Source organism: Trachinotus anak, unplaced genomic scaffold (assembly GCF_046630095.1).
Source record: "Trachinotus anak isolate AG129_WGS33_773 ecotype Australia unplaced genomic scaffold, CSIRO_AGI_Tana_v1 ptg000018l, whole genome shotgun sequence".
Taxonomy (NCBI): domain Eukaryota; kingdom Metazoa; phylum Chordata; class Actinopteri; order Carangiformes; family Carangidae; genus Trachinotus; species Trachinotus anak.
This window is the reverse complement of record NW_027273869.1, coordinates 11163284-11174879: the sequence shown is the minus strand read 5'-3', so window position 1 is coordinate 11174879 and position 11596 is coordinate 11163284.

Here is an 11596-nt window from a genome sequence, read left to right as displayed (position 1 = left end):
ATAGAAATATTTATCTCCAAAATAAGTAGTAATAGCTGTACGGTACATAAATGTAGTAGTAAAGGTACGATATTATAATAATTAAAGTTAAGCACATTGCAGTAGTGCTTGTGTGAATATACCTGTTTTACACCACTGTATGTACAGTAGCCTATGTATCATTAGCACTTTATTAGGGACACACGTTCACCTGCTAATTCATGCAATTACCTAATCAGCCAATCATGTGGCAGCAGTGCAATGCACAGAGACGTGCAGATGCAGGTCAGGAACCTCAGTTAATATTCACAACAAACATCAGAAAGGTGAAAAAAATGTGACCTCAGTGACGTTGACCATGGCTTGATTGTTGGTGCTGAACCAGCTGGTTTGAGTATTTCTGAAAATGTGGATCTCCTGGGATTTTCATACATAGTCTCTAGGGTTTTTACTCAGGGTGGTGCGGAAAACAGAAAACATCCAGAGAGCAGCAGGTCTGCAGATTGGCTGCAGTCAGGCCAGAGTGGTTGGAGCTGACACAAAGGTTGCGGTAACTCACATAACCACTTTTTACAACTGCGGTGAGCAGAAAAGCTTCTAAAAATGCACAGCATGTCCAACCTTGAGCTGAATGGGCTACTACAGCAGAGGACCATGTTGGGTTCCACTCCTGTCAGCCAGGAACAGAAATCTGAGGCTGCAGTGGGCACAGGCTCTGGAGAAACTGGAGAAGCCTGGTCCGATGAATTTGGGTTTCTGCTGAGGCACGCAGATGGTCGGGTCAGAGTTTGGCGCCAACATGAATCCATGGAACCAAACTGCCTTGTGTCAACAGCCCAGGCTGCTGCTGCTGGTGTCATGGTGTGGGGAATGTTTTCTTGGCACACTTTAGGCCCTTAATACCAATCAATCATGATTTGAATGCCACAGCATGTCTGAGTATTGTTGCTGACCATGTGCAGCCCTTTATGGTCACAATTTGCCATCTTTTAATGGCTACTTCATCCCTAGTTACTAGATCTGAATCCAGGGGATTGGTAGAATGGGAGATCTGCAGCGTGAATGTACAGCTGATGAATCTGCAGAAATGATGATTATGTAAATTACGTGCACCTGAATCTCAAAGTAATGTTTTTTTTTTTGTTTTTGTTTTTTTTTTTATGTATGCAAATTATTGAGTTCTTGTGGTGTGTAAGACTTAGAAATCGTGATGCTAGTGCCGTAACTGCACTTTTCACCTCTCCACTAATGCACTGAGACTTTCTGGGACAGGATGTGAGTATAAGAGAGTGGACCAAAACCTGATAAAACACATCTGCAGGATCAAGTGGGACTCTCCGAGGAGAACCCCCTTTCCATTAGCAGGGTCCATCAAAACATTCCTTTCTGCAGACTTTTGTCATAAAACTGAGGGAGCAATCTTCAAAACATCCCTTCCACCTAAAATATGTCCAGAGCGGCTTTGAGTTTGAACAGAGACACAGCAGTAGCATGAACGAAGGGTCGGTGAATGAATATGGTTTGATGGGTATGAAAATGAGGTAAATCATTCACTGTGGTCTGCATAGTCATCATATGTGTTCAACCACAATGAACATCTATGGGAGATTTTAGTCCATGTTTGAAACACTATATCAGAGAATATGCTTTTCAAATAATGCAGTTTGAGCCCTTCAGCAGATTTCCAGAGACTTGTACTCTCGAACACAAGGAACACTGAAGCTAATCTAGCAGCATTATACTTTAAGTAAAAGTACAGTAAAATTGATTTAAAGTATAAGTACTTTTTTATAAAGAACTGCTTTTTTTTTTAACAAATGTATTATGGGCTAATAAATAAATGTTTTATTCGGTATATACTGTACAGTAGTAAGTTTCCCTCAGCTCTGTGTGTATGTATACATGTTTGTTGTGTGTGTGTGTGTGTATGTGTAGTTCATAAGAGTCATAAAGAACCATCTTCAGCAAAAAGGAAAACAAAGTGTCCCCACAGAGCCCTGATCTCAAAATCACGGAGTCAATCTGGGATTACATGAGGCGACAGAAGACACTGAAATGCAGAAGAACCATGGCAAGTTCTCCAAGATGCATGCAACAATGCCCATGTGTACCTCGGAGAACTGGTGTTATTTTAAATGCAGCGGGTGTTCACAGCAAACATTGATTTTCATTAGGTTTTTGCTTATTATTGCACTTTGTGTTAACTAATCAATAAAAACTACTCATGGTATTACTTACTGTACCATGAGTAAAGTAACTAAAGATACAAGATACTACTTGCCAGACAATCCCTTGCTCTTCATTCTTTTCAAGGAAGCAAAGTGAGAGGTTAAGTTCTATTGAGCTCATGCCTCTTATTTTGAAAAAGGAAACCGGAAGCGCTAGCTACAGACTCTATCCGAGTCTTGTTTTGAAGAGGTTGTACGAGGACATCCGGTTCATATCCTCATACGATTCTTCTTTGAAACAATACAGAGACAATGTTTATCGTTAAGATTTTGTTATTATGTTTAGACTTGAGGTGCAGGAAAGCTCTGGACAGAGGATGTAAGTCACTAAAATGTGCTGACAAAACATATAGTGACAGATTATGTGAGAACACAAGTGTGTCAGAAAGGGTAACATGTATTGCAAGAATGTGAATGAATGAGTATGTTTGTCACTGTACACTAATAAATGTGTGTACCAAAGATATTTGCAATAAAGGCAGGCTATTAATCCAAGTCCTCTTCAGTATCTAATGCTGTAGTGTGGCCATAAAAACACATTTACTCATTTACTCACACTTTTATCCAAAGCGACTTACAAGTAAGGGAACACATATGGAAATAACAAGAGAGTAAGTTCTCAAATGATCCCTCCATTTACAGAGGTTAAAAAGATGTTGACGTTTTGATCGTAAATCTTATTTTGAAAACTGGCAACCCACTGACGTTCTGCGTTCCCCCGGCAACGAAAAGACGTCGGTAACACGTCTCGTGCCTTCAGAATAAAAGAGGAGAAACTAATTGTTATTTTAATAACTCGCTTGACGTGCTATAATTTGTTGTGTACCCATTAAATGCAAACTACACGGTTAATACACAGCAAGCACGGCAGAGGAGGAGAATTTTGACTTGTAGGAAATGTAGTCTTCGTGCCTGATTTAAATTTTGTGGAAATGACACTTTTATTTTGAAGGGTGTGCACCAGAGGTTTCAATGTTGTTGCTGTAAAAATGCAAGTTCTTGAAAACGCCACACAAAAAGAGTGCATACATTGAAAAAGGTAGACAATCACACGATTACAATTTACTGTGGAACTCTGCTGCAAATGTAATATATATAAAAACAATAGTTAGCAAAGCCGAAGTCTATATTTTACTCTGTGAGAGTGATACATACTTTGTAAACAGTGAAGAGTCTAATAATAGATGTAGAAATGTCTTTTAAAAATTGGATCTAGCTGTCAGAGGTGCTTTTGAGTGTGTAGACTGATAGGCCTATTGAATATTAATATGGTATTTTAATGTACTGTGTACACTGACGTGGCACAAGGGTTTGAGAGGAGACAGAATATTAAAGCATATGATTCATATCAAATTTTCAGATCATCTTGGAAGTACTGAAGAATTAACTGCAATGCAATACACCTCAAGATTTTCCAAAAGAGGACAACAAACCGACAGAAATCATTTTAATACCACTACTCTTGTGAGTGTTGGTTGCAATAGGCCAGTCCTTTTACCCACCTGAAAATAAATGGACTTCATGGCAGGTTCATGATAGAGCAGTGGAGATGTTCGAGTCAGCATTTGTGGAACTGGTTCAGACTTTTCTCAGTGATAAATATGAAAAGGTTAAATTTGTCATGGTGAGTTCTACACAACACCATGTATTTCAGCGTTTTTCCTGTCAAGTAGGTGTTCCCAGATCTGTGTGGAGCCTGTTTCGGTACAGTGCTGCAGATCATAGAAGAGTTTCTACTAGTACCAAGGTTTTTTCTTAATGAGTGAAACTATCTGTGCCTAGCCACCTAGTTACATGCCATTGTTTACAGACCTGCAATGTCAAGGGTTATCTTAAAATAGAAGCTGAACATTGGAGATTTCAGAGTTCAAAATGCATAACTTTTTTCTTATTGAATCCACTCTTTCCACATTTCTAGGTTTGACCTGTCTTCATTTGACTTCTGGTTTTGTGTCTGATCATTAGGATCTGAAGAAGATTTTGCTGCATCAAAAAACAACACAAAAGTTGACTAAATTAAAAGCCTGTTTACATTTGGCAGGACAACAGTAATAATGTGCAGGTTACCTCATTATTGATAATTTTATTGAAATTCTGTTTAATTTTTTTAATTATTTGGCCGGAACCTACCTCTGATCTAATCAGTTTCATTAGTAATTGTATATAACTTTAACAGTAAGTTTAGAGTCACTGATGACTGACTGGGGATGTACATTGCACAGGCTTATAGTGGGTGTACGCTGTCTCCAGAGTGTTCATGGGTGTAACTAGCAGGGTTCAGTTAGCATTTCTGCTATCATTGTGTTTTTTTTTTTTTTTTTTTTTTTTTTTTTTTTTTTTGTTGTTCAATAAGGAATGTCATGTTTTGTTGTCTTGTTGCATTTGTATACTTTGTGAAATTTACCATTTTCTAGACTTTGCAAGAGAAATTTAACTTTGAAGAAATGAATTGTAATCAGACTTAATTGTTTCGAGCCTATTTGAGTGTTATTTATGTCTCACCTATGTTCCTCTCCACTGTGACTGAACTAAAGTCAGGATTAAACCTTGATTTAAATATTGACTCAGTACTCACCATTTCAAAGGCACAATGCATACATTTGAGAGTGATTCAGATAACTGCATACAAAAAGTTGGTATGGTTGGATTTTGGATCAGCATGAATTGCCAGGTAAAAAACTTAAAGGCCCCAAATGCAGACAAACAAAAAGAGACTAGGTGGAAAAAAAAAAGAAGGTAATTTAATAAAAAAAAACAACTTACAAATCAGATGAAGGAGAGCTAAGAAAAAAAAAAAAAATCCATAATGCAGGCAAAAAAAGGAACACCAAGAAACACAAGGGAGAACACATGAACAGAAAAGACAGCAAAACAGGCAAACTGACAAACACAAAGACTTAAATACACAAGGGAGGCGAGGCTAATTGAACACGGGTGAAACACATCAGGGCGGACAATCAACAAGGGGAGAAACACAAGACGAAGACAAGAAGTAAAAACACAGGGGACGCAATAGCAACTCTACTACAAAATAAAACAAGAAATCCAAAAAAAGTCCAAACAAAGAGCCTTTCAGGGCAAACCATGACATAAATCCTTGTTTTTGTACCATAAACCGCGAGACTAACCATCTTAAAGGGTGGAAAATGTTCTGTAACCCTAAAAGGACCCCCCAAATTTGTCACTAGTTCCATAGATGTTGGGAATTTACACTACCTCATTGACCTCAAAATAACCATCAGCAGATGTAAGTTTAGTCTATTGTCATAAGACGTTCTCTAAAATATCCAGCATGAAAGTGCATCTCAAAGTCACCAGAAATGTTCAGACTGGTGTGTTTATATCTCAGAATCACAATCAAATGCTGCAAATCGGAAAATATGAAAATGGAGCTTCATAACAAGGGTTAAAGGGCACGCATCCATATTAGGCATTTAAATTTCATTACAGCATAAAAACAGCTTATGTCATGTATTTATTTTTGTCTGTTTTTTGTCTCAGCTGGGCATGTGTCAGCTGTGATTGTAACTTCTAAGGTTACTATTTCAGATATTTAATTTTACCACCAGAGGGAGACACATACCGCGTTATATTCCAGCCAAATATGGTCAAACACACTGATAAAAGGGCCTGTAAGAAATTCACTTGCTTAAACTTCCCTAATGGCATCCCTCCCAGGAAGCAGTATTCAATAATTCATAACAAGCACTCATAAATTTCAATGAGTTTCTAATTAGGAGGAGCCCAGAGTAATTGTCTCTGTGGCAGTTTTAACAGGAGGAGGATCATGCTGACAGATTGACAGAGTCCTTGTGGCAGATTGCTGCAAATCACCTAATTATACGTAGATGTCAAACTTTCAGTGTTTAATGATAATTTTGGTTATTTTGGATAATTTTACGATCAATAGAGAAAAGACGGGTGGGAGAGAAAGTGTGAGAGGATCATGTGAAACAAATGTCCCATACCAAAATATGTCATCTTTGCTTGATCTTTTTCCTTGATTTTTATTTGAAGTTAATTACATATTTTTGGATTTTAGGTCAAACCAAAGTCTAGCATACTTGCTGGAAAACTGAAATGATACATTAAGTCATACCTTGTGAAATTAATGCATTTGTATCTTCTATAAAGCCATTGATTGTGCATTCAAAATAAACTTCAGTGCAGTAGAAAGACCTCTTAGGATTTTGAACTATTTTTCCAGTTGGATCCTGTTAATGTCCATGCAATCTGAAGCTAGGGCAAAAAGAGAGTTAGCTTACGTTTGCATAAATGATTTTTGATACCACAGGACAGATTCACTCGTCATGCTAAGCTAAGCTAACCAGCTTCAATCTTCGAATTTAACTTTCGACCAGAGAGCTAAAAAGCACATTTCCAAAATGTCCAACCATTACTTTAAAGTGAGAGGAAGAAGTTTATTTTAAAATTATTGATAATAGGCTGCCTAATACATTTGCTTGACAGCATAGCAGCTAATACTGCAGGGAGATGAACAACTTCAAGTGCAGGAAAGCAGACAGTGTAATAACAGCAATCACTTCGTGGAGTTCATTTACCACAGTAAAACAAAGGTCACTGACATCCCCATTTGGGACATCTCATGGATATTAGGCACTATTTACTGACGGAGGATAATTTAGTGAGCTAACCCTTAAGGACGGTGGCTGGTGGCTGCGCAGGGACATACCAGAGGTATTTTGTATGTGTGTGAGCACATGAGCTTTGGCTTGGCAGGAGAAACTGGACAGGTGGATGCTCAGCCAGCCAAAGTCCCATTACTTGCTCAGGGGGCAGCAAGTGTGTGTGTGTGTGTGTGTGTGTGTGTGTGTGTGTGTGTGTCTGTCTGTCTGTCTGAGTGCGTTTGTGTGTGCAGGTGCATGCATGTGGTAATTACTTTTTCTCACAGTGTGTGCATGTTTGTGTGTTTATGTATGCGTATGTGTGTGTGTGTGTGTGTGCAGACGAGGTGATTAGAGATGGGTGGCGGGTGGAGGGCTTGTCAGAAGTTATCTTCCCATCTCATCTCATCATAGGCAGTCTGGCGGATTCCCTCGATGGCTCAACAGCCCGACGCCGTGGTGCTGCTGTCAATCGGGCCGTCAACGCCTGCAGAAATCGATGCCAATCTCCCTCGGTTTCTATTTTTAACTGAGGCTCAGCACCCGGGCCTTTGATAAGGATGCTGCCTCCTTTTGGCTCTCCTCTTCGCCTCGGATGAGCAGCCCCCCTCTTTCCAACCTCTTTCACCTCTCCTGCTGATGAGAGGTGATAAGAGACAGACGAGATGGAGCTAAAAAGCAAAGACCTGCCTGACACTCTGAAAGAGCCTTTCATGTTGGAGAAAATGATGATTGTTAGCACTATCACCTGTAGTAATAGCCATAAAGGTTGTCATATTATTAGTCAAAGACATGATTACATTTTAAATTGTCACTTTTATCAGTGTGAACACTATTACCACTGGTGCTTCTCCGACAACTATCAGTAATATACTGCTACTACTACTTTAAGACTTTACTGACAGAAATATTGCAACAGTTTGGTGGGAAAATGCTTGATTTGACTTGACTTGAAGGCTGCTTTGTCAAGAACTGCTATATTGTGGGCAGTTTGACCGTGCCATCCTATCAGGTGCTATAGTAATACTGTGAGATTATCAAAGCGCTCAGCTCATACTGAGAAACTGAGCCTTAAAATGAGCCGTCAGGACCTCTGTAACTTTGTGATGTCACAACAAAGCAGTCACCACCCTCAGTCGTCATACCACAGGCCTGCCCCACCCGGATCCACCATCCAGCCTTGAAGGATTTGATTTCTTTGAGTGTTTACCTTAAATCTGCTATATTTTTATTTTTTCTCTCAGGAGACAGTCAGCCAATCAGAAGAGAGGCTCTCAGCCTCTCGTCTGATTGGATCACTGAGCTGTTGTTACTGGAGTTACAGAGAGAAGCCTGAGAGAGGAAATGTATATCTAAAATATCTAGTTATGAATGTTGAATATTCAAATAAAACACTGTAAATGTGTAAAATATGGGACCTATAAGAAGTGTAGTGGTGCATTATTCTTTATGAATTTGTTTTACAAATCTATTCTACCATATTGCTGTTGATGGCAGGCCTCTGATTAATATGAGTTTATACATATGTAACAAGACGGATGAAAAATGACAGAAAAAAAAACCTGATGGAAGTAATTAGTCTCCTTCAGGATGACAGTGATGCCATCCATTGGGCATAGGGGTTTAATGAGTAAAAAGAAAAAAAAAAAAAAAAATCCAAGGCTGGATGTGTGGAAGTGGGCAACTGCCCCAGGACCTCAGACCTCCAGAGGCCCCAAAAGTCCTAGGTTAATTTTATATCAGTTGATTTTTTTTGGTCATTTAATTAACTGCAAATTTGTTAGGGAAAATGCACCACTAAATGAACCAAGCCCTAATATCGTGGCTCTGTCTTGTAGATGGGGACTGTCACATCAAATTACCACAAACTAACTGAAACTTGGAGATAAAACAGCAAATTTCAACAGGCCCCCAAACAGATTAGACAGCCTCTAACATGTCTTAACCCCTCTTGGAAGGGTTCATGTTTTTTTGAGATGACCTGTCAAGAAGTTTCGATTGACTGTAGTATGTACACGCCTGTACCTGGAGTGTGACTTTCAGTGTGACTTTTGGTTTCAACCTATATGAACACCTATGGGAGATTTTGGACAAACAGTGCTTTTCCGCCACCATCACCAACACACCAAATGAGGGAATATCTTTAGGAAGAATTATGTTTTATTACTGTAGTAAAATTTGAGAGACTTGCTGAAAGTATACAAAAGAGCACTGGAGCTGTTGTGGAGGCACTTTCTGTTGCCTTTTCCTTTAATTTATCACCCCTCTGTATGTGCTGGAGTAGAGGCAGGGTAGTATCAGTATACCCCAGTGTCAGCAACTCAGAAGTCTGATTATGCACAGTACAAGACAAAATGCACTTACCACCACATGACTACTGTTTCGCGTCCTACACCTCTTGTACTTGTGTGTGTTTTGTAGATGGGATGGGATGGGCTCTCTTCTACAGACTCGGCGGTGCTTTGTCACCGCTCAACGTACATGAGGAACTCCAGGAAAATCAATTCCCCCCTCATGAGTCTGACTTCAGATGTTGCACATTAATAATCACTACTGCCCTGTGAGTTTCCATGTCAGCAGCAATCGTGGCTGCTGGCAGGAGCGAAGTTGTGCTGGGAGTTGCTGGAAACGTGTCGCAGATTAATCGTATTTGACACAATTGGTGATGCTGATGTGGGGGGGGGTTGTTTTTAAAATGGATCATTTGAAATTCAGAGCATTCATTGGAGGATGTCATTGCGTTGATGATATTTTCTTTAAGAGTTTTCCTTAGCACCTCTGTCAGGAGTCATCTTGCTAATTTGACTGTAACTTACAATTATGCCAAGACCTATATCATGGTTTTAAGAAGAACAAAAAATGGCACGTCCTTAATTAGTGCAAGTCATGTTAGGTGTTTTCACAGCCTCTCTCTGTATCTCTGACTTTGATGCAGACACAGCAGCAGCAGTGAGTAGGCAGGGCGGCCTGCTGGTTAGACAGAGTGTTATATAACTGAGAGGTCACAGGTTTGACCCTCATGACACGCAGTGTTCATCAACAGCTGTGTGTTTTGGCACTGTGCCCTTGAACAAAGTAACCCTAACTCTTCCGAAGTCATCCTGCTTTAGAGCACCCTCCTGATATCTAAAATACAACAAATACTCATCTGTTTTCAGTGTGAAACAGGAGTAAATTGATCTCATAGCCACAGCTATCATCTCTATTTACTGCATTTTGGGGAAAATCTTTTCATGTTGTGTCTATTTTCCTCTAAAGTTGTTGGCAGAACTTGATTCAAACATTTTCCCTCTAATTGGGTGTTTTTGTGGATGCCGGATTAATCAGCCGCAGGGTATTTAATGTTGTTTGGGCAGCTGAGAGGTAATACAGCCAAGCCATTAACATATCATTAAAGAGTCCTAAGCACTGTAATTGCAGCCAGAACGCTGACGCTACACTCTCATTAAGTGGACTCTGTGAGGAGACGTCTTGTTGTGATGGGCGTTAGTGAGATGTTGAGAGAAATGTGTATAACTCAGCACACTGTTGTCACAATGGGCCGTCCACAGGTCACACTGTGAGCAGAGATCGTTTCCAAAAAATGCCAGGTAGGCGCCTGAACTTTCATCATTTAGAGTCTGTGAAACAAGAGGTCAGGCTGCATGCCACCTTAAGCTTTTCGCCGCACTAGCAGCAGCAGCATGGCTCCACAGGCCACGGTGTCAGTCAGCCGGTCCAGTTGGAAATGTGCAACCTCATTAAGCTGCTAGCCTGGCTGTAGCCTGGCTGTAACTCTCCGTGTAGTTACTTAAATGTTGTTTTCTAGCAGCAGCTGTCACGTCGCCGTTGTGGAAGTTTCAGTTTGGAATGAAACTGTTTATCTGCAGACGTTGCCGATACTGACACACGCTGCAACACTTGTTCGTTTCATGAAACACAACAACCTGGCGAGTCCGTCTCAGAGCGACAGTAAGCCTCCCTCGCTGAGTTCACCTGCTAAATCCACTGAGCTCATGGAGGGAGATGTAAATGAACATGAGGAGACAAGTTAAATGTGGATTTAAAGCTAATCAAACAAAGGGTTTATGCAAAACAATATTTATGTTAATATTAGGATGGATTTGATTTTTCATCTCTTTTATCTGGAGGCTAAACTTAATGACAAATATGTCATATTTTGTCCTTGTGCATAAAACTTTTGAGAAATTTTAAAACCAGCACTATGACGACGCATTCTGTGTATCTATACTTTGCAGGACTCATCTGTGTCAATATTTGACAGACTTTCTGGTTTAATTACAGATTCCCTTTTGTGCACTCGCCCAAATTTCAGGGATTATCCAATTACCGCTTGCGTGCTGACAAACAAGGGGGCCTCTTTGCCTTTCACTAATTGGGATGAGGAGTGGTGCCAGTGCTCAAAAGAGAGGCCTATCACTGAGAATTATTGAATAGAGAAGCTAGAAAAAAAAAAAGGATGTGTGGTCTGCCTTGGGCTGCTTGTGGATTTCCTCAGATTTCATCAGAAAGAAAAGATGGCTGAGGCGATTCCCCCAGACAACAGCCAGCTGCTGTGTGTAGGCGAGCTCTGCTGCCCAAAAATCTCTGAGAAAAGAAAGTGAAGGACTCACGCCGTGCCTCAGCAATTCATCCTCTCTATTGGCGTTACCATACGTAAACAATGCCTCAGCTCGCCTGCTGTTAAGGCAACTTTGTGGGATAACATGGTGCAACCAGAATGACATCTTTATTTTTTAATGAATCAGTGTGCAACTGTGGCGT